Below are 23322 nucleotides of genomic sequence, written 5' to 3'. Positions count from 1 at the left end.
GTTTTTCCTAATATCCAACCTAAACCTCCCGCAAGGAGAGAAGGTAATATAGATGGTCATTTTTAAAAGGTCTTTGTGAATATCCTGGGGAATAAAGCATAACGGCTTCACCTAGTCAGACTCAGCCACTCCTCTGATTCACCGGCGGCCTTACCCAGCTTTCCACTGACCTGAGTGGGCTTTGGTCCTGGCCCTTACACCCTAATTCAGCACAGCCACTTAAGCACAAGCTTAAGTGCGTTTAACTGGATCCAGCTATGTAAGGCCCCCCCATCACGATGGAGTCTGAGCACCTGCCCACTTTGAAGGTATTTCATCACACCACACCCCTGTCAGGAAGGGCCGGGTTATTACCTGACAGCCTAAGTGACATGCCTAGGGCCATACAGGGAGTCTGCAACAGATCAGGGAAGCAGACACAGATCAGGGAAGCAGACACAGATCTCCCAAGTGCCAGGCCAGTGCCCAAACACTGGGACATCTTTCCTCTCTTAGCCAAGCAGGTGCTTTGCTGGATCAGAGGCTCATTGGAGAGTATCGGAGCAGTGGGAGTTTGTTGCAATGGTTGCAAGCCGCCAAAGGCTGATGGAACAGCCTGTCACAGCTCTGCACGAGGGAGTCAGCGCTGGCCATGCTTGTTCTCTCACTCTCTCTGTTCTGGATGGTCATGGATAATTCGCCACCAGGGAAAGGAGATTCCTGTTTCGATATCCAATCAGAGGCAGAAACATACCACATGACTTAGCCGATGGGTCCCACAGCATGACTGACAAACAGCCACCAGTTTGCCACCGGACCGTCGGCTCAAACACAGTGATGTAAACGGTCATCAGGTTACACGGTACAAGTCTATGTGGCTGTAAAGCTTCCACAAGGTCGCAGACAAAACCCTGCCTCCCAAACAGGCCTCTGTTTTTGTTCCTTCCTCTCCCCTGCAGGCCTCATGCCCTGACCCAGCTCAGAGTCCCTGGCCAAACACCCAACTAGACCAGGCCCTCCGGCCCAACCTCTCGCTGCGAGGCCTGGTCCCAAGCGGCAGGCGTGGAACGTTTTGTTCCCGGGACGCGCGAACACGCCTGTCTCCCGGGGGGAGGCACCTGATGTCATTCTCCTGACAGTAACGGATTTAATATGATTTATTAAAAATGTATAAAGCCCGGTTGTTGGTGTCTCTTCTCTGATAAGAGCATTGTCTCCCGCACCGCTTCCGTGTCAGATACGCTCAGCTTTGGTTTATGTACCCCTCACTCAAACTGCTCCTGAAATGACAGCCTCCTTGGATAACACGATCCCCCCACTGCGCATATTAATTTTCGGCATAATGCCTGAGGCAAACAAATTCAGACTTCAAGAGTCATTACATCTGATCCACGACCTCCGGGAAGACGGCGTTCAAATTCTGCCTCGCATGGCAGCTAATAAAAGCATGCATTTAAAAATAAACAAACCAGCCCAAAGCCAATACCCTTGGTGTGTCTCCTCCTGGGACTGGCTGACACGGGCTTCATCCCCAGCCTCTCCTCCAAAGCGCCTGCTCCTTGCTGGACGGGGTGCTCACCAGTGACTCAGCTCCGGACCTTGGCGGGGCTGACGGAGCCGCTTAGCAGGGCACAATGAAGACTTCGTCACGGCCCCTCGTTGGTGCGACAGGCCAAGAGCTGCAGAGGCTGGAGGCGGGTGGGCCACACCTGCACGTCGTGATGCCCCTCACCATGGCCTGGATGCCCAACGCTTTCAAGGGATGACAACTTGTGTGACTGCTGCAGTGATTCCCTCCGACACCGGTGCCCTCCCTTCCTGACAGGAGCCCTTCTCCCTTCCCCTTCCCTGAACACGCACGATAACTGCTGCTTCCAATGAAACTGCAATGTCATCAGATGGAGCATGTGATCAGCGAGCTGAGAGACGCGCATGGCTGTACCGGGGTATGGCCCCCATTACACGTGGGAATGGGCTGGGAGCCCTGGCCGACGTTCCCCAGCAGCTTAGTATGTTCCATTTCTACTTTGCATAAAACCCCAGACAAGTGCAATGTTCCCCTTATTAAGCTGTGCTGATAGGTCCCGCCGTTCTCCGCCTGTCTTGCCGATACAGGAGCGGACAGCCCAGGAGTGCAGAGACCTAGGAACCCTGTCCTGGCCCAGCCTGGCGGTAAATGCGCTGCATAGACAGTCGCCTTGCAACCACTCTGCTGGAGGTAGGGACAAGCTTCCTGGAGGTCTCCGCATGCCAAATGAGTCCGATGGGTCTCAGTCCACATTCCAGTGCAGCAGGGGTCCAAGCCCCCCAAAGCGTCACGTCAATAATAGCACCCTCCATCGGCAGCCTCGTCCGAGAGGCCAAAGATTAAACAAGCCGGGGAGACGTGACGCTCTCCTTGGCAGAAGTGGTCCCTGCAAGGTGGGGTTAAAGCCCATTGGAGGGACAGTGTGGACAGCTGGCACTGCTGCCATCTGTACTGTGCCCATGCTGTGCACTGAGGACTCCCTGTTCAGAGCCATCAGTCCCTGGCCTCCACGCAGCACCAAGCTGCACTTTTACCTCCCCTGCTTTTCTAGCTCCCGGTTTCCTGGCGGGCGCGTGCTGAATGGTCACTGGGTGCCTTTGCAGTTCTAACGGAAGCCCCCAGGTCCCACGGCTCAGAGTTCTCAGACAGATAAAACAGTTCACGGCAGACAGATTGGACCAGCCAAGCACTTAAAATATATCAGCCTCCAGGTCAAACTGAGACCCTGGGTTCCTGGGATTTTTCAGTAACTGTTAGCACACAGATTGCTTTGGGGGTGTGTCGCAGGGCAGGTATACCCCCCCCCCCCTTTGGTGCATTATGGCCCTGTGACCCAGTCCAAATAATTGCTCTTCTCCTCAGGGAGGTATGACCTAATGGTCAGAGGAGCTGTCCTTAGATTCAGGGCAGTGTGGCCTAATGGCCAGAGTCAGTAAAACCGCCCCTCTGCGCTGGGCAGTATGGCCTAGTGGCCAGACAGGAGGTGGACCACCACCCAGTGGTGGCAGCCAGGGTAGGGGGATCCTACTCTACTGGGTCCCAGCCCAGGGCCCTGTCAGCAGCGAGTGCATCCATCAGTGGGGGTCCCTGTGAAACATACTGACTCTGTCCCCTGTACCACAACTGGATCAATGTCTGGTTCCCCGGAGCTACTTCCTACCCTGTCATCCTGCTCCGTAGTCCGCAGTCCTCTGGAGTAGTCAGCAGGCAAAGATCCTGACGACTCCTTCCCCTCGTGGGCTTCCGCGGACAGCCGGGTATTCACCTGGGTCTCAGCATGCCTGGCCTCTGTGGTCTGGGGCTCCAAGAGCTCCCAGGCGGGAGCCTGCAATGCACGTCCTCTCTCCTCCCCAGTCAGGGAAGACTGAGTTGAGCTGCTCCCTTTTATACTGTGGTTCCAGCTGGAGCACGCCCAGCAGGGGAGGGCCTCGTGGCCTCCTCAGTCCACAGTATGGGGTTAACTCCTTCCAGCCAGTGCATGGGAGGTATACCTCGCCACCGGGGGTTTTTACTTGAGCATTTTCTCTTTCAGTTGGGATTCCTCTCCGAAACAAATGCCCCAAGATGGCAGAGGTTACATCGACCTACCTGGTACCAGGCACTAGGTGAGAGAAGGAACCCATATTTCTCAGTATATCTGGCTGCTAGACAGAGGAACCCCTTGTTTCCCCCAGATTCATTTCCCTGGCAGGGAATTTGCCATTTCCCCCATGAAAACATCACCAAGGTGTGAGCATCTCCCCAGGGGAATTTGGCTGTTTTGAAGAAGCTGCATCCCTGGATGGGAGAGGGCAGAATTTCACCATACTGTGAAAATGCTTGTGAAAACATCAGCATTTGTGCAGGCAGGAACTCGCGGCCCAAATCGTTGGCATATCACAGATCTTTAGACCAACATGGCGAGTGTTCATTTCATAATGGAAATGAATGGGTACAGCTTCCTTCTCTTATCACAAGTGTGGGGGTCCGTTTCCAAGAAATGGTTCCTGCTGACCCGGAACCGACCGGGAAGATGAATGAAGATGTATCAAGTATATGAATGGCTGTGTCCCTGCATGATATATTCCAGCCTTCAGCCATAAATCCAGTTATGGCCGTGCAGCTGGACAGTGAAGGACTGAGAGAGACAGGGACGCTGGCTTCCCTAATGCAGGAAAGGTCAGTGGGGTATGCAGGCTGCAGTTGCCATGAAGATGGATTTGACTTGATTCATGGACAATCGGGCTCTGTGAATTTTTCGAATAATGTTTATTACGGGTTTCAGGCCTGAGAAGAATTACAGTAAATTGGGAAACAAAGTGAAAGGAATGAAAAACCTCTTTAGTTTGTAATATTTTAGACAGAGCCTTTAATGGATGAGGTCCTGGAGGGAATCTATTATTTTCTTCGGGTGACCCAGCTGTGCTGCACAGCATTGCCTGATGCCATCGAAGGGTGCTGGCGGCCTATACTGTGCACTATACGCCTTGCCCGGGAGCACGTGAATTCAGTATGAAGAAGATTTGGTACCTGCCCCAGCCATCAGGACTTGGAGTGGCCTGCAGAGAACTCGGTGATGTGCTGCAAGGAGTGGACTGCGATGGACATTGGCCTCCTAGGAAGTTGGCATTTCCCTTGGAGCAGGGAAGGCCGTGCTCGGGAGCAGCCTCCGAAGTGGCTGAGGTGGGGCAGGTGCCTTGGAAGAGATGCTCCTGGACCATTTCCAAGGTGGTTCAGTCCAAACAGGGTCATCCAGCCAGCACCCACGGACAGTCCAGGACAGCTAGGTCAGACGGTCCAGAGCAGACATTCCTCAGCATCCTCTCCAGGCAGCGGGGAGCTGGGCTCCTGCTCCTGGGAGAGCGGACCAGCTAAAACCAGGCCGGTGAGTGGAGAGCTGGAATTCCGGCGGCTCGCTGCCTGACAATGGGACTCCATTAACATGCCGCGTGGAAACCACCCCACCTGCCAGGCTGCTCCCCTACAGCCGGTGAGCAGTGTTGACATTTCCAGGGCCGAGGCATGCTGCCCACTGAGGCCCGCGCGGCTGGCAGCAAGACGAAGGCTCAGCCCGTGTTTGACAGCTTTAAGTATGCGCTGTCTCAATTTGGTCATTAAAAGCGTGGTGGAGATGAAAGGCCTGCAATTACCGTCTGCTGCCCCCCCGCCCCTGTAAAATGCATTTGAAGTTATAAATACCTGGGAACAGAATAATAATCATGCAATAAGGCAGGCTTTGGAAATCCTCACAGCTGCTGGGCCCAGCCACACTCGTATGGGCCGGGGCTGAGTGACACTGGCTGGGGGCGTCCAGTGGTGCTGCAGGGCGGGGAAGGGGAGTCCAGTGCAGTGGGGGAGGGCAGGGGAGCAGAGCATGGAGAAGATGGGGAGCAGGGATGCTCCTATGATTTTGCAGGACAGGAGAGAAGCAGTAAGCAGAGAGTGGTGGTGGGATAGTAGATGGGACCATGCAGACACCCCCAGCTCTGCAGATGTAACGCAGTCACTCGCACTAGGTGAGGTTTGAATCTCCCCTAAGTGCCTGTAAGGCACCATGGGCCCCTCCTTTCTATCCTTGGTGCGGCCAGAAATGCATCCTTGCCCAGTGCTCTCCTCCCAGCTGGAATTCTCTTCGGGGAGGCACATGCTTCTGCTCCAGAATCCCCCATCGCAGCCTCGCTGGGGATCGGGATGAGCCATGTGCTTTGCTGCCCTTCTTCCCTGTCCCCTCCCCGCCTCCTCCTTGCTGGTCAGGGCGCGGCACCGGAAGCCCCGTGGCACATTCGGAAAACACGCAGACACCACTTATTGATCACTGTGTATTTTGTCAGTGTTCCCTACACAGAAGCCCAGATGGTGTCAGTGATCAAGTACCTGGAACTGGTCACTAAGACAAGCTGGCTCTCTGCACATGAGTAGAAACCCCAGTCTCTGAACGTTCCCTCGTGTCATGACAGCTCCTACCCCAGGTGCCTCAAGTGTCCCAGCCCATGTACCCGTGCTGTCCCCCTCACTCCCCCGGGTACTACCACACTGCAGGTGGGATGTAGGCCACCTCCCCAAATAGCCAATAACACGGCCAGCTCCTTTCTTTAAATATTAGAGTTAAAAGCCTGGGATGGAGGCAAAAGAGCATAGTAGATTGACTCCCATCACAGCCTGACCCCAGGTGAGCATCCACGAGGCCACACCATCAGAAGGATTTTGGGACCAGCAGCAACAGGGATGCATAACTGGTGGGGGGCCTTGGGGACGGGGAGTGAAGAAGATATAGAAGTCCTCACGCTTAAACAATTCTGCCTTCATTTCTATAGCAGTATTACAGTCTGTTTACAACTGACTGTGCAGGCAGTTAGAGCTTGGAGAAATGCTTGTTGTTAGTTGTGGTGCAGTTCTTTTTAGAAGCGGAGCATCTCGCCAGTAAAGTAGGACTCTCTCTGATAGGAAGTGTTCCTTAGTTCTGCTTCCCCCAGCAGGGTCACAGCACAAGTTCCGTGGTAAGAGAAGTCGGGGTATTCCTCAACGTTCTTTAACTGACAAGTAACAGGAGATCATGGATCCATTTCAACCTGATGCAGCTGCTTGCTCTCCCCATACCCGGAGTCTCATTAACCCTTCCAGGCCCATGGCTGATTAAAGCACACCGCCCTACAGTCCGTTACTTGGAGTCACTTGGGTCATTCTCTGGCACTTATAGATGCAGCCCAGGCGCCTTGCCTCTGGTATGTTTGGGATCATTCAAAACCCTGCTGCCATTTCAGTCTTGGTTCCTTTGCTGAGGTCACATTACCCAGGAAGCCAATAATATAACGCAGGTTTTTCCTTGGAGCACCTGGGTCTGGAGCAGCTGTGACTCCCTGTAGTCCATATCCTGCTCCCAGTTACGCCAGTGTAATCCAGAGTAACTCCACTCCCCTAGATCTGAATGTAGCCCTCTGTTTTTATAGGCCATGGGGCTCAGACTAGGGACAGAGTCAGGGACTCAACAGCAATGTGCCAAATGGGCCTGAGATAATCTGTGACTTTGGCCATCAGGGAGGAGCCTTCTCTTTATTATGCCGGCTGTTAAGTGCTGTCCTGGGGGGATCTGAGAGCGGGTGGCCCTTTGTAACACCAGGCTCCAGCAACTCTACGTGTGGTGATTGCTCCTCTGATGTTGTTCAGCCATTCCTTTGCCCCACTGGTTCCATGCCAGCTGGTCTCCAATCCTCTCTGATGGGGGCCCTTGGATAGAGAGTGTCCTCCTCATATCCAGAGCTTCCTCTGCCCCATGGCTACAATATCGCCACCATTCTCATCTTGTCTCCACCCCCTAGTTCTGCCACCCCTCTGCACTCTCTCTGCTCTGCTCCTGAGAGAGAAACATCCTGCAGCATCTCCAGGATGCAGGGCTAGGAGTCCCCCAAGGGGTCTGGAACTAAGTTCTCCCGCGTGGCAGCATGGTGCCCTGATGGATTCCCAAGGGAAGAGCAGTTCATGCCCTCCCCACCCTGCAACGTTCACTGTTACCCTGCGTCTTGGGCAGGCGTTTACACAAGTGCAAGGTGTGTCTGGAAAGCTACACTTGGCTTTGGTAGCATTTGACACCCACCTTTCCACTGGTGTAAGTGATGGCTGCAGGATCAGGGGTTAGGATGAGCTGCACTCAGCTTGCCTCTGAGGGAAATAGAGCCAGTGCAAACTGAGTTGCTGAATCATTAAACCTTGGCCTTGCCCTCCAAGAAACTTTCCTGACTGCCCGCACACGCTTGGCAGCGTTATTGCCTGTCCCCCCGGGCCAACTGGAGACTGGCTTCCAGAACTGAGCAGAGAGATTCAACGAAATCTCTGGATCATCTGGAGAGCGGCACAGGTGAATTGATGGAAATCAATATTTTTGCTGGCAAAAAATAAAAAGCCTCATCACGATCGTCTGCTGGAACATTCGGAATAAAGAAAGCAAAGGAAATGTTTCAGCTGACACCGCTGCTGAAGAATATAGTGCTCCGTCCCCTCTGTGGCTGTGCACACCTGCTCGGGCTGAGCCCGGTACCATACTTCATTCGCTTTGTTTATTACCGGGCACTGAAACTAGCCACTACTGTTGATGTTACATTTCCAAGTCTGTGAGGATGATCATTGATTTAAACTGAGAGTTTTGTGGTTTTTTAACCATTTTCTCCCTGGCAGCTTTTTATTCATTGACAGCAACAATCAAGTGATGGGGGAAGAGGGGAGTAGGAGACACAGGACTGGTGAGTAAAACCTAGGCTCACCCCTTCCATTCGACCCAGGAATCTTCCTGGCAAGGATTCAACTGCAATCCTCAATGGAAGCAGACAATAAGAGATCCTATTCTGAGCATCTACAGGGGCCATCTGGGTTATAGCTGGGGAGGTTCGAGAAAGGGTGTGAGAGTGAACAGAGAGGGGAGGGATAGCTCAGTGGTTTGAGCATTGGCCTGCTAAACCCAAGGTTGGAAGCTCAATCCTTGAGGGGGCCATTTATGGATCTGGGGCAAAAATTGGGGATTGGTCCTGCTTTGAGCAGGGGGTTGGACTAGATGACCTCCTGAGGTCCCTTCCAACCCTGAGATTCTATGATTCTGTTCCTGACTCTGCCACTGACTGACTGTGAAGCCTTGGTCAAGTCCAAGGCTTAATCTCCCCTTAGGGCACTGGCTCACCTTCATAAAGTGATTTGAAGGCCTCAGACAACACATATTCTGCGAGGACAAGGACAAAGTAATATTATTAAAATACCTGAGGGCCCCAAACGCTGCCCCCTCCCCACACCCATCCTTAAACACCTCCATGCAGGGTTGATGAAATGCCGCCCTCTCTAGGGTGGAGAGCAGCAGCCCACTGCATCACAAAAGGGGAGGCCAGAACACCGGTGCAAACGCTTCCTCTTGTGTAAAGTGCCATGGGATTGCTAATGCTCACACGGAGCAGACAGGGCCTTGGTTTCTAAGGTCACACCCAGGGCTCCCTCAGATATTCAGCTGTATGGAACTCAGTTGTATTGCTGAGACTGTCAATTTAAAAACCATGGGACAGAGCCCTCAAGACCAGTGCACCTCAAGAAAGGGGCTCCCAGGCCCTCAGGCTGCCAAGTGCCGGGTTAGTCTCAAGGAGCAACTTTGAGCAGCTTGAAAGCTGCTTTGAATTGTGTTGGCTGCAACCAACCCCAAAGGGGCTATTTCTCCCTATCCGTGGCCACACCCCTGCACAGCTGAGTTAGCTATTAACGCTGCCAAAGCCACGCAAATCACTGAATGGGGCAACGGAATTGCCAGGAACATAGACAAAGGGCAACCTCTGTAACGATTCAGTTTGTTTGTCACTGGTTATAACGTTTTTCTTTTGTGTTGCAGCTTAGACTATGCAAATCAGCGCAGTCAGTTTCCTTTTTGTTTATAGTCAGTTTCACTTCCAGATTGCCTGGTCCAGTTTCAAACGCTGCAGGCAAAGGGTCATTTGTTTAAGAGCAACTGTTTCCATTGGAACATTTGTTTTGTTTTGTTTTAAATCCTGGAACCGTTCCCCGTGGCCTTCATTTTTGTAAAAGTTTGTTTTCAACTTTGGGCCAGTTTTCAGTTGACAGCGTCCCTCTACTTGCCGCCAGGAACCCAAATCTGTCCTGTAAAATAGACATTCTTTCCTTGGCAAAGGACTTGGGTTTGGAGATAAATTTGATGGAAAGATTTCAAGAGACAAGAGCATAGCAGGGTTTCCAGGAAGAGGAGGCTGCCAAGGCTCTGATATTGGCAGAATTAGCACCACGTCCAACAGGGACTGCAAAACCTTTGCACTGTTTTCGACATACAGGATTTCTGGGAAAGCTGGTGGAGGAATTCATCATCCAGGTTGGGTATTTGCACTCAAGACACATGATTTCCTGAGTTGTACAAGGCTGATCAATTATCACATTGAAACTAGCCCTATGCCCTAGTGTATGATCCCAATTAGGCATTGCCTTAAAAACAATTTCAACACCATTATAACTTTTCCATTTAGGCTGAAGTTATCATCAGTATTTATTACCCAGAGACTGTTTGCTTTCAGGCTGAACTCGTTAATTAGTCAGTTGGGTGCAATGATTCTCAGAGTGGAGGTACTGAATGACACCTCTGACAAAGGGGCATCTGCATGGATCTGTGTGGGCGTTGAGTGCACAGTAGTGTTACCCATCTATATAGGGTTATCCCTGATGTCAATGGAATTACCCCTGGGATGAATTTGGCCCAGTGTATTTAAAATGCATAGAATTGGACATGTCCCAAGACAAGCATGGCAAGAATTAAACTTCTCTTTTACTAGATGGAGGGGAGTTCGGCTATAGGGTGCAATGGAAAGCCAAAATTCACTTTTCCCCACTGTTAGTGCATCAGCTCATCTTCCTATTCATTTCTGCATTCTGGAATGGAACACGCCACTCCCCGGATCAACACCCCAGGATCGCAGCCACTAGGCGGGTTCTTGCATCATCAGGCAATTACGGAACACGAATCAGGGAGCAGTGAATTCTAGATGACTCGCGTAAGCTAATATACAGTTATGGAAATGTAGGAGGCACTTGGCTGCTAATTTGCTTTCTTGTTAATGACAGATCACGGGTGGTAAGACACTAAATGCTGTAATTAGAGATGACTCCAAAGTACCCACATTTCTACATGGAAACCCAGCTCTTCTGGAAATACCTGTTCTTTCCTGGGGGCTCTTAGTCTGCCTCTGCATGGCAGGGTGACGTCCTCTTCTTAGACTCTTCTCTTCAGGTGGCGTTGCGGGTGGGAGGTTCAGAGGGAAGAAAGTGCGGGTGATGCTACATGATGGGTGATCATATACTAAAGTGATCGGCCCAAAGAGAGAGAGGAGGGATATGAGCCTAGACTGTCATTCTCTTGGTCAGTCACCTCCTCTAGTGTGCCAGTAATCAGCCGGGAGTGTGACCTGGAGGTTTCTAGAGAGCGCTGTGTTATAGGTGCCTGCTCCTCTCTCAACCGTCTCATATTGAGACCTTCTCTCTGCTCCACTTCCCAGCCAACGATTTCATGTGCTTTACAGTCATTGACCAACCCCCCTGTGAGTCAGGGGAGCATGTCAGAGATGCAAAGCTGAGGCAGAGAGAAGGGAAGGAACCTGCCCATGTCTGCCCAGCAAATGAACCACAGAGCGGGCAGTAGAACCCAGAGTTCCTGACGCCTTCACTCCAGCGAGAACCTACTATGCCTCAGACAGGAGCTGTGCTTCATATAATGCCACCCGCCATGTTCCATGAGCGTCCTGGCCCTTGCTTGAATGTGCTCAGAAACTTGGGTCTCTTTTCGGGTCTAGCCTGGCCAGCTAATGTGCCGGCTCCTGCAGTGTTTCAGGTTTGGCTCCAAACTGCATCCGATCGCACAGGGAAACTATATGGACCTAAGGCGCAGCACTCCCTACATGTGAGCTGGCTCCAGAGCCCAGGGCAGAGGCATGGTGGGGGGATTATGGCTTGCTGCTTTTCCAAGGTGGTAGATTACAGTAAGGTCCTGGAACTACAGCTGGGCTGAAGAATCAGAGTTCACAGGCTAGCAATACGGATGGTTGGTGCATTTGACTCACAGCGTCTGCCATGCCCCCATAGCCCATGGAACATGGCCTGATAAGAGGATGCTTCCATTGCTGACCTTCACCCAGCACCCTTGTGGGGAAGAATTAAGAGAGGTATTTTTGAGGGACATCTTACCCCTCGCCCATCCTTCCTGCAAAGGCCTCTTCGTGTGACACAAGGTGTTATTCAGCACTAGGTAAAGCAATGAAAACTCAGCAGTCTCACTTAGTGTTTTAGATCTATATCTACAGCTCTTCTGATCGCCATCATTAATGGCCTTTCATAATAGGACCCTGTGTGTTGTGGGGGGTCTACACTGCACTAACCCTGCTCCCAGGGGCACTGGCTGCTCTCAGCTGTCCCAAGTATTTCCCTTCTCTCACAGGGGAGTAGGGAAAATACCACTTCAGGTGACTTCTCATTTAACTTTACAAGGCCCTGCGCTTTGATAAGTGTTATTTCTGTGATGATGCTCTGAGAAAACAGCAAACACAGTATGCCATTAAATGCAGGGGGAGGGAGGGGGGAGTAGAAGAGGCTTTGAAGTCTCTTCAGCACAGATGTGAGGCACAAAGAGAGAACGTGTTTATCTCTCTTCCATTCGGACATTTTCTCCCCCGTTTTCGATTGGCTGGTGCCCAATTAGGAACTGGCTCAAACTTCCATAATGAAATTCATCAGCGTCCCCAGCCAGATCCAGCTTGGTGGCTAACTCGGGAAGCTCCGGGCTAGACTAAGCAGGGGAGGACCTGGGCCTGGGAGACAGACGGAAGGTCCTTTCAGTCAAGGGGCTGGGTGTGGAATCCACAGCCTGCTCGGAGGTGCCACCTCCTCACTCTTTGCCTTTTGTCACTGTTATTTCCTCTCCTGTCTTTCATCTTCCGGAGGGAGCCTGCCCCGCCTGAGCATTCCCCCTGGCAGAGGGTTCTGGGCACGGTTCTCTCAGGTGTATGGACACTGCCACTAATGGAATAAAACAAGGTCACAGATCAATGAGAAACAAGCTTCCTCCATCCCTTCAGCGCCATCCATAGCAGCTGGACGCTACGGCCTGGATCCTGCAAGCCCATGCCCGAGGCACAGCCAGGCGGGCACGGGTGCGGAACGTTGGTAATGGGGAGCGGAGGATGTGCATGGCTGTAAGGACGGGTACGTGCTGGGCACACCCTTGCTGCTGAGCTGGGGTCTCAGGGCCTTGGAGCATCTGCTGCCTCGCTCTCAAGCGGACAGGAGAACACGGGAACAGCTCTGAGGAGACATGGGTGTAAGACAGACGAGGCTCTTTGATCTCATTTGTGCCACAAGGCAGGATATGCCGACGGCTGTGCAGCAGCGGCCTCCTGAATGCCAGATCGGGGCCTCTTTCACCTGGCACTTCTCTGTGCCCCCCTCTGCACCTGTGCCACGTAGGTCCATGCCCTGTTAGCTAAAATACAGGGACAGCTGTGGAGTGAGCATGGGGCTGGGAATCAGGACCCGGGCTTTGTTCCTGGTTCTGCCACTGATCTGCTCTGAGACCTGGAGCAAGACACGTAGCCTCCCTGGGCTTCAGGAGCCCCATCCGTAAAGTGGGGACAAAGATGCTTTTAGAAGGCACGCTGAGGCCTGTGGATACCAGTGCCAGAGAGCTGCCGAACACTGGGATTACCAAGGTGCCAGTCTGGGGTGAGAGTGTGTGCTGCCCAGGGACTACCCCTGGTATCCCACAGGGGTATGTGGACGTCCCTCCCCATGTTCCCTGCATTTCTGGGTGAATAATTCACAGTGAATAATTCATCTGATAAACTGAGCCTCTCGTCCTCCCCGTGGAATAGCAGAGAGCTGCTGGTGATGTCCCCAAATGGATTTGCTATTAGGATTCATTCCATCGAAGGCTTTGCTCTGTGAGCTGGCTGCCTATGTTCCAAGAGTTGGGCTGGGTTGCTTCCTTGCAAGGGGTCAGGCAAGTGGCATGCTCTTGCCACTGCTCCCTGATAGGACTGACCAACCCAGTACTTAAGTACAAAGACTTGCTCATGGAAATTTTAAATTCAGTTTCTACAAATATCTGGGCATGGGGCTTTCAAATTCGTGTTCAGCAAGCTGATTGGCCAGGTCCAAATCTGTAGCTCTGGTGTTCATGGGCAGCGAATGGAGCAGGGGCAGGACCGCAGTTGAAGCGAGTTCATTCTTCCAGGGGATCGTCTTGTGGATTTGTTTGCAGGATTCGCGCAGCTCTGGGATTGATGCTCAGACTGAATATTTTCAGGGAGAAGGTGAATAATTACACTGAGCTCTGATGGATTTGGGAGCCAGGGCTCTTTAGGTGATACTGTCAAAGAGCGTTCTTTTCTCTTGGCGTTGAGTTACTGAACTAAGTAGCTCGGATATGGTCCATTTTATTGGGTCTGTCTATTTAAGATACCAAAGAAGGGATTTAGTACATTTTTCAATACCAATATGTTAAAATACACGACATAGAACTAACCTGAGACTCACAACAAAGGCTACCAAACAGCTGATGAATTAAACTGATACAAACCCTCTTCTGTAGGGCATAAAACTAAGCCCTTCCCCCATCCTACCACCGCCGATAGCCAACTTCAAAGCCGCAAACAAAGTTGGGAAGAACTTTTAGCTACTTGGTTTCCTATGCTTGGGAGACAGGTCTCATTGGTAGTAGCCACATGTTCAGAACATCTGTCTCGCTTTGTTCTAACGCTCCGAGATGCAACGTAAGGGGGCGGGGGGGACGGACAGGGAGCAGCAGCGGTAATTAACTGGGAAGGATACAGAAAGGGTATTTTCTTTCTTACATTTTCAAAACTCACAGTTTGCAATAAGCCTCTGGGGGATTTTAAGCAGCAATCACTTGTGTGAGTGAAATACCAGAACTATGGCTCGGAAATGTTTTGCTTTTACGCTCAAAACTACTCCATGAATCTCAGGCTGCCAGAACAGGGCAAGAGGGAGCAAATGCAACACAGACATGAAAACACTAGGGGGAGTGAGACAAGGAGAGGGACAAGGGAGCCGGGTGATGGTTTTGTGAGTTGGTTGAAGAAGCCAGTTTTACCCCAGTAATAATTTGCTTCTTTCAGTCAAAGTGCAACAGCCGTAATCAATGTGTGCAGCAAACCCCGCAGAGACCTGAAACTTGCCTTGAGTCTCAGCTCAGGTTCTTCGAAGGCTTCCTGAGCCTTTCAAGAGAATTATGGTCCCGTCTGGAGCAAATCTGGGGCTGGTTTATGGAAACATGAAATTCACAGTTTCTCAGTGGTCACAGTATGGATCCAGGTGGTTTGGACTGAGATTTGCTTTGAGATTTTAACTTGGCTTTAAGCTGAAACACAAAGCAAAGCTGGGGCGCGTGAATTCCATCTGGATCGGAACCAAAGCAGATGCTATCACAAAGCCCTGCAACGAGAATCCATGGAGTTTGGCCCAGCTTGGCTTGTCTGAACCAGTTTCTAGTCTGGTCTAAAGATCCTGCACACTTTTCTCAGACCCCAGAAGGTATAAAAACTGCCCAGATCCAGCTGTTCTGGGGCAATTTTGATGACAACCAAACCAGAGATGGAAACAGGCCTCTTTGGGCCTGGGATCTGACTTAGACCCAGAACTGTGGGGGCAGGTTCAGATCAAGGTATTCAGATGCAACCTTCCCCTTCTTGAAATCCACAGAATTCCTGTCTAAAGTCCCGGTTTGTCCCATGTTTGTTTGTGACGGAAACAGCCAGTCAGCTGGAGCTGAAGCAGGACAAAGGCCTGGCAGATTCCTGGACATAGTTCAGAGCTGTTACTCATCGTCCACAAACTCATACAGGAATGTATCCCCCTAGCTTTTAAATATGCAAACTTTGAACTTTAAGGAATCAGTCAGTCAAGACTGGTTAATGTCCTCCAGGTTCAATGACATTAGACTGTGTTCTCCAGGGGCACAGGCTGATGAGTCTGCAGGCCTCCAGGCGAGGCAGTGTCTGAACAGTCTCGGCAAAGGGAAGTTGTCCCTGGCACGTTGCGTGTGTCCAGATCCCCACGGTGACTCTTCACAGCATAGCTAGAGCCACCGCTGCCGCCCGTGTCACAGAACCGACCACCAGCGTCACGAGCCACCCAACTTCCGTGGTCTCAGAAGAGATGTCCAGGAGTGAGCGGGCCAGGTTGGGGCGGGGGCACGTCGCAGCACGGGGTGAGGGGAGCTTGCCCTGGAGCTGCCTGTTCCGTACCTGCTCCTTGTCCGTCTCAGAGGCCTTTGCTCTACAGAGCTGCCAGTTCGATGCCTTCCATAGGTGCTGACGTCATTTCAAGAGGGTTAACAATCAAATCCGCAGCTGCATGTTGGGCTGCTTCGCTCCGGGCTAGCGCTATGTGCATTGACTGTGCTGGACAAATGCAATAATTGGCCAAGCGAAGCACGGCCTGGCACGCAACTCAATGGCATTTCTGTTTGTCTGGCCATACTGCGATCACTTTGAAAGCCACATCCAATCCAGTCTGGTCACTCAGGACACGGGGGCAATGGCGTTAGGGTGAGTGGGCTCCTCATCTGGGCCCCCTTGCCCCTCCAACTCAGGCCTGTGGCCCCCAGCCAGCCAGACCCTCGCACACACCTCTCCACCTGGTCAGAACCCTACTGATTTGGGTGAAAATCGAAAACTGGCAAAGTCGATCTCAGCTGGGGCCTCCCAGTGCACATAATGGTCATGTTCAGCTAAGGCAGCCAGACACCCTTAGCTCTGCCCTGTGTGACTCCAGGCAATAACTCGGTGGGCGTGATCCATGCACAGTACTGTTTGGTATCCCAGATTATTAGATGAAATGGATTTTTTAAAGACACACCAGCAGTACTGCCAACCCCAAAGGAGCGAAAATCACAGGTCAGACCCAAAAACATCATGAGCTTTTTTTAAAAAAAGATTGTCTTAGGCTTGGATTTATCAGTCGATTTCACTGTAGACACACAACCTGACAAAAAATATTTCCATCAAAAATTGTCGAAATTTACGGAAGGAAAACACTCCTGTGATCTGCTCAGATTAGCCTTTCCCCCGGGAGGAAGAACTAGAAGGCTTGCTGTATACTATTTTTACCATTATATTATGTACAATCGGGTTAAATTAAAGTTTAGTGGTTTTCAAACCAGTATTTGGAGGTGTCGTTGGTCGGTAGGGTTTGAAGACGTGTGAGGACTCTTGAAATAGCGTTAGCAAAAGCCGCCAGGATCACCTGAGATTCCCAGACCAGTGTCCTGAGAGGGGGAAAGAGCTGTACGAAGACTCAGAGACGCTGATGTGGAACAAAGTGTGTGTCTAGGAAAGGGCAGGTCATGACCCAGTGTTCAAAAATTATCGTGCTTCAGACAGATAAAGAAACACCCTCAAGTCGAGTCTAGGGCTAGAAAGGGGCAAACATTTTCTGACAACCCTTTTTTTTGGCAAAAACAAATGAAGATTTGGTGACACCAAAACATTTTGTGAATTTATGTTGGTTCTGCCGCATTGGTCACATCAGGAAAGAGCGAAGCAGACAAACCAAAAAACCCAACTCTGAAAAAGTCAAACCTGTTGGATTTTTCATTTGAAAACGAATTTTGTTTGGAAATTGCCTGCAGTTGTATTTGTTTTTTAAAATTTAAAACATTTTTTAAAAGTGCAGAATTGAAACAAAATGTTTCCTTCGACCCAAAATGATTTTTTTTTTTTTTTTGCTTTTCAATTCACTGAAAAGTTTTGAAAACCGTTGTGTCCGGTTTGACCGGCGATGAGCGCTCCCCCGATCTTTTGGAATTGTCAGTGCACTGAAAAATTCATTCTTCACGCAGCTCTGCAGAGGGCCTCCCACCCCTCGGCTGCTGCTTTTCACATCCGCTCTCTCTAGCCTCCTTGCCACACTGCCACGGCACGGACTCAGACGTTGTGGTCTAAAGACCATTGCTGTGCACCAGCCTAACTCAGGGTGTCACGTTTGCCTTCCCAGCACTCCAGGGATCCTGACTGGTCCCTGGGGAAAGCTGCCAGAGACAATGGCTTTGAGAAGGCAGGGTCGCCCACTCTCCATCTCCTGAGAGCTGGCCCGACCCCCAAGGCAGGGGAAGCTGCTGCTGGTTACTCTTTTTGCTTGCATTCCCTTGTTTGATCTGTGGTTACGAAGCTTCTCTCCAGCTCGGAAGAGCTTCCTGCCTGTTGCCGTGTTGTGTTTCCACCAGCAGAGAGGGAAGCCATGAGATATTCGCATCTAGCTGGGATTTGCAGGAGATGCTAGAGGGTGGGGCTGTAACAAGTGTATGGATTGCTGGGGCAGGCAGCATCTTGCAGCACTGCATGTGGCTGGAGTTGCAGAGATACTTGCTAAGCACAGGCCGGAGAATTGCCACCTATATTGCCTTGGACAGTAGAGTGCTGTCTATAATCAAATGCTTGTCGGGTGATTGATTGCACTGGATCCATGTTTGCATACCTGCCAAAGCCCCTGCTTCCAGCAGAGCTCCTAGTTTCCTCCTGAGGTTGAAGTCTCTCTCTCTCTCTCTCTCTCAGAGATAGCTCTCATTTGGTGGAATTCCTGCATCCAATTGTAACCAACAGGGGAAGGTAGCATTTACACTATTTCCTTATTCCAGTTTAAATACGGACGATCAATGATCACTTCACCACCAAGTCACCTAGCCATTGCAGTGACTGGCACCCTATAACCACCGTACCTGAGACCCCCCGCACCAGGAGCTAGTTTCTGAGCTCTCTCCCAGAGCAGGTCTTTCCATAGGCTTTCACGCGTTGGACAGCTGACACCGGACAATGAGGGCATGACAACATCACCCGTGGCTGTAATGGATCAAACCACCGGTCTGCCTAGTCTGGTGCCTGTAATGGCCAAGTGCCTGATTCTCCGGAGGAAAGTGAATGCCCTCCCATAATGCACGTGGCCACTTGCTCTCCCTTGTCCACCTATGGGATTTATTCTGTAGCTACCATTGTTGTATCTAGGTGCTTTCTTGACCCCTGTAGCAATCAGCCACCCCCACAGCGCAGGAGAGATTCATGCCGTGAGCAGGGCTGGGAGAACAATTTATCTGACGGGTTTATTCTCTTAGCTGGCTGGTAAACAGTCCAGAAGCTTAGAGCAATTTTTACAGATTTGTGTGTTATATATAGTGGCCTGGCAAGTTGTTTGTGGGATGGATTCCTTTATTCATGCTGGGTTTTCATGCTGGTGAATGGTAGTGGATGGGCTGGTGTCCAGTGTCCTCTCTTTATCCATTGGAGCAAGCACTGCAAGCTTCCCCCTAACCGCCCACCACTGCAGCGCAACCAACCTGTCTCTCTGATGGCCCAGAGAAGAATCAGCCTCCGTGACCCATTGGGTCCTAGATCCCTCCGCTGCGAATGCCAGCCAAGGGCCAATCGGTGCCAGTGGTGGTAAAGGGCTTGCTTGTCTGTAGACTGAGGGTCCCCAACTCATTCTAGATTGACCACTGAACATGGGCCCTCACGGGTGAGGGGCGGCTGATAGCCGGCCCATCTCGATGACGAGGCTGCACGAAGCCCAGCTGCAGTGAAGTCGATGATATACACTCTGATGCCCCTCCAGGAGCTGTCTTTCCCGGCAGTCAGATGCAGCACTGATCAGGGGTTTGTTTGCAAGCCACCGTCTCTCCCACTTGCCCATCCCCGGTGCTGCCTGCTTCAGTGAAGGTGGCAGTGAAAGACGAGGTCCGGCAAAGAGGTCTCCTCAGCTGCCTGGTGCTCCCACAAACGTTTCCCCTCTGTCGGGACACGTGTGGTTTGGCATGGAAACCCTTTGCGGACGGGATCCTCTGCTGGCAATGTACTCTGTGCACTGGGCGGCCTCGCCACGCCTGTCCTGAGCTAACACATCTGCCCTATTGAAACTGGCAGAGAGCACCCTGGCATCTGGCACCACGGCTCCCAAGCGGATGGCCCAGACTGTAGAGACACGAACGAGGAACCAGCAGGTGTATCCACTCCGAATGCCCTAGGCTGAACCCTTGCCCAGCCGCAGTCACTGTTGGTCCTTGACATGATTTTGCACCTGTCATGGAGAAGCTATGACAGAATTAGCTCAGAATCCACCCCTTTCCTCCCACCACCCCCAAGTATCTTTCCTAGCCAGCCCAGGGTGCTGCAGAATCAGGGGCAGTGCTCTGCTGTGTAGAATGACGATTGGTAACACTCTTGACATTCAGCTCGGCCAGTGTCTTCTGTCTCAGAGAGCTGCCTAAAGCCACACCCTGGGGAAATAGTTAGTCTCCCCCTAGAATGGGGGCAGGGTCAGCTGGGTGTTCCATGTCTCCTGTATCACTTGTATGTAGCATTGCCACCTTGTTAGAGATGGAAAATACCACCCAGCCCAGCTCCCTGTCAACGCAGGACATTTTTCAAATGCTTTTGGCCAGTCTGATTTGAAAAGTCCCACCCAAGGGGGCACCCGCCCCTTCCCTTGGGAGAGGACTCTGCAGCCTGCTAGATCTTGCTCTCCAGCTGGCCCTTCCCCCTCGATACACAGCCTAGAACCACCTGTGACGTCCTGTGTTGCCTCTGTCTGTTTGGGACATCGCCATCGTCTGCACTGCAAGCCTTGGCGAGGTCACAAGTGGAGGAGATTATGGGGATTGAGCTGCAGGACATAGAGGAAACCAAGAATGAAATGAAGAGCCAGACACCAGGAGAGGGAGGCATTAATCCTGAATGGACTCTACCTTCCAACTGGCCATGTGACACATCAGTCTGACCCTAATGTGGGTTATGGTGCAGCTGCTGTCATTCCTGGGGTGGTGATGGGGAGATGTGTTTAATATTTATAGTGACCAGAGAGCTATTTAGATGTGAACCCTAAAGCAGCTCCATTGCGGATGGATTTCATTCCTAGTGAGGGGTTTATAGTTGATCATAGAATCATAGAATCATAGAATATAAGGGTTGGAAGGGACCCCAGAAGGTCATCTAGTCCAACCCCCTGCTCGAAGCAGGACCAATTCCCAGTTAAATCATCCCAGCCAGGGCTTTGTCAAGCCTGACCTTAAAAACCTCTAAGGAAGGAGATTCTACCACCTCCCTAGGTAACGCATTCCAGTGTTTCACCACCCTCTTAGTGAAAAAGTTTTTCCTAATATCCAATCTAAACCTCCCCCACTGCAGCTTGAGACCATTACTCCTCGTTCTGTCATCTGATACCATTGAGAACAGTCTAGAGCCATCCTCTTTGGAACCCCCTTTCAGGTAGTTGAAAGCAGCTATCAAATCCCCCCTCATTCTTCTCTTCTGCAGGCTAAACAATCCCAGCTCCCTCAGCCTCTCCTCATAACTCATGTGTTCCAGACCCCTAATCATTTTTGTTGCCCTTCGCTGGACTCTCTCCAATTTATCCACATCCTTCTTGAAGTGTGGGGCCCAAAACTGGACACAGTACTCCAGATGAGGCCTCACCAATGTCGAATAGAGGGGAACGATCACGTCCCTCGATCTGCTCGCTATGCCCCTACTTATACAAGTAAGTATATTGATGGGGAACTCGATCTGCTTGCTATGCCCCTACTTATACAAGTAAGTATATTGATGGGGGACTGGAAACTCACTCATGGAGACACGCAAAAGGGAAGAATCAACAGGAAAGGAAGCCCCTGGCAATTTCTATCCAGCTCTCAGCATTGCTTCCTGACACACAGGAACTCCCTAGAGATTTCTGTACCCTTGGGGCGTGTGTCTGTGTAGGGGTATACTGTTAGGTGCCGATATGCGGGCGAGGCGACTGTGTGTGTGTGTGGAGTTGGGGGGGTGGTACATGGGTGAGAGGCGGGGGATGGGGATTATGTTTCCTCAGGAACAACCACCGACTGTCAGTAGGACTCATTTTCTAGTCAGGAACTCAACAAAACAAAAAATGAGAAAGACAGAACCCCCAAGTTTCCAAGAGAGAGCACAGTGTGTGTGTCTCACTGGAATAGACTCTAGCAACTCAGAGGACAAAACGGCTGCTGTCTCTGCAGAGCTGTTAGAAGTTTAAAAGTGTGGCATGCAGAAAACAAAAGCATCACTATTTCAAAGCAATGTGCCCCACTGCATCGGTAGGGCTGCATGTCTGTGGAGGGGGAGGTAGGCAGGTAGAGCAGATCTGTGTGTGACAGCTGGGAGGGGGTTTCCATTTCTAAGTGGTTTTAGGTAGAAGGGGTGTTCCTTCTGATTGAGTTCACTGGGGACATGGCTTCCTGCTGCTTTGTGGGGGCCAGGGTGTTTGCTTGTTACCCATCGCCAGGAGGAGCCGTTTGGTGGTGGTGGTTAAAAGCCTGGCACATTCGGGGCCATAGGAATCCCATCGCGTGTCACCCAGCTCTGGGCAGGGGACGAGCCCCGAGAACACTTTACAGCATTTCAATAGAAGCACAGAATGTGTCTCGTTGCCTTGCTAATGCCAAGGGTCAAGAAAGGTAACAGAGGAGCTTCAAATGCCAAGACTACAGCCCCGCTGGCGCCTTTCGAAACGACCCGTGTGAAATGCCCCCAAACTAGAACTGGGGAGCTACTTGCAGAGAACAGGTTATTCAAGGCACTCGCGCCCCTTTTCTGTTGTCAGGTGTTCCTGAACCAGCTCCAGGCTGCACTCACTCGGGACATGGTTTATACCAAGAGCTTCTGCCCTATATGCCTCTCACAAATCATATGCTGTGACTAGCACCCGGAGTTTGCTGGTTGTGTGATTGGTCACTCAAATCATTTGATGTTGTTTCTACCTGTTGATTGGCTAGCAGAAACAAGAGGGGGGTCTCGAACAATTCACGGTGGTGCAAATGTTTGCTCAAGCATCTCTTTGCACCAGTATTCACGATATATCTGGCACATATCTGCTCCCGAGGCAGTCATGCAGGCATCCCCAGAAAGCAACCAAGCCCAAGCAAATGAGGTGTTGGAGAGATATACAAGGGAATATTCATGGATTCACCCAGCTCTTTTCAGCAGAAGGGAACCCCATGAAATGCAAGCACTCAGCAGAGAGGGATACAAAATGAGCGTGCACTTGGAGAAAGACGGAGTGAGGACGGCTGGCCCCAGGGGTAAGCAGGGCAAGAGAATTCAGGCCGGGGCCTCACACCCACCCGCCATCTTGACTCTGAATCCTCTCTGATCCCTTGAAACTTTTCCTGTCTTCACACTGACGTGAGGCTTCTGGGAAAGGGGGTGTCAGGGAAAGGGTAAAATATTTAGATGAAAAGACTGCACAGCTTGCTACAGGTGAAAAGGAGAGCAGGTTCCCAGCACTCCTTCCTTTCAGCCTGCGATTAGGCTGATTATAGTAATTAGCTCTGTCCCTAATTTTCATCCACTTTTATCTTTCACAAGCAACAGAAGGAGGAAGCAAATTTTTTTCCTTTTTAGTGTCCCCTTTGAAACCTCTAAGGGGAAAATGAGCTCTGGGTATGTGTGCATGTTTTTGCAAGAAAAATATGCATTGATCATTTCTGGGAATCAGCCTGTGTTTTTCACTCTGAAGCATCCATTATACACAGCTGCTTAATTGACGAGTGCTGCCTAGTCACCTCGGCTGCTGGAGTAAAACAGGCTAAAAGCTCCAGCACAGAGGAAGTCCGTGCTTTATAAATTGATTCACTGGGAGAAGGGGAAAAAAAGCATTAATTACAGATGCTTCTGTGGGCACTGTTTTATGGCAGAGAGACCAGGATGTGGGCAATTCTCCTAAATGTGTTGATTAGGCAACACTTTATGTCTCTGAGCATATTAAATGGGCTCTGTAAAGCTATTAAAGATGCAGTGCTA

This window comes from Caretta caretta, chromosome 15 (genome assembly GCF_965140235.1).
Source record: "Caretta caretta isolate rCarCar2 chromosome 15, rCarCar1.hap1, whole genome shotgun sequence".
NCBI classification, from domain to species: Eukaryota; Metazoa; Chordata; order Testudines; family Cheloniidae; genus Caretta; species Caretta caretta.
Note: the sequence above shows the minus strand (reverse complement) of the source record.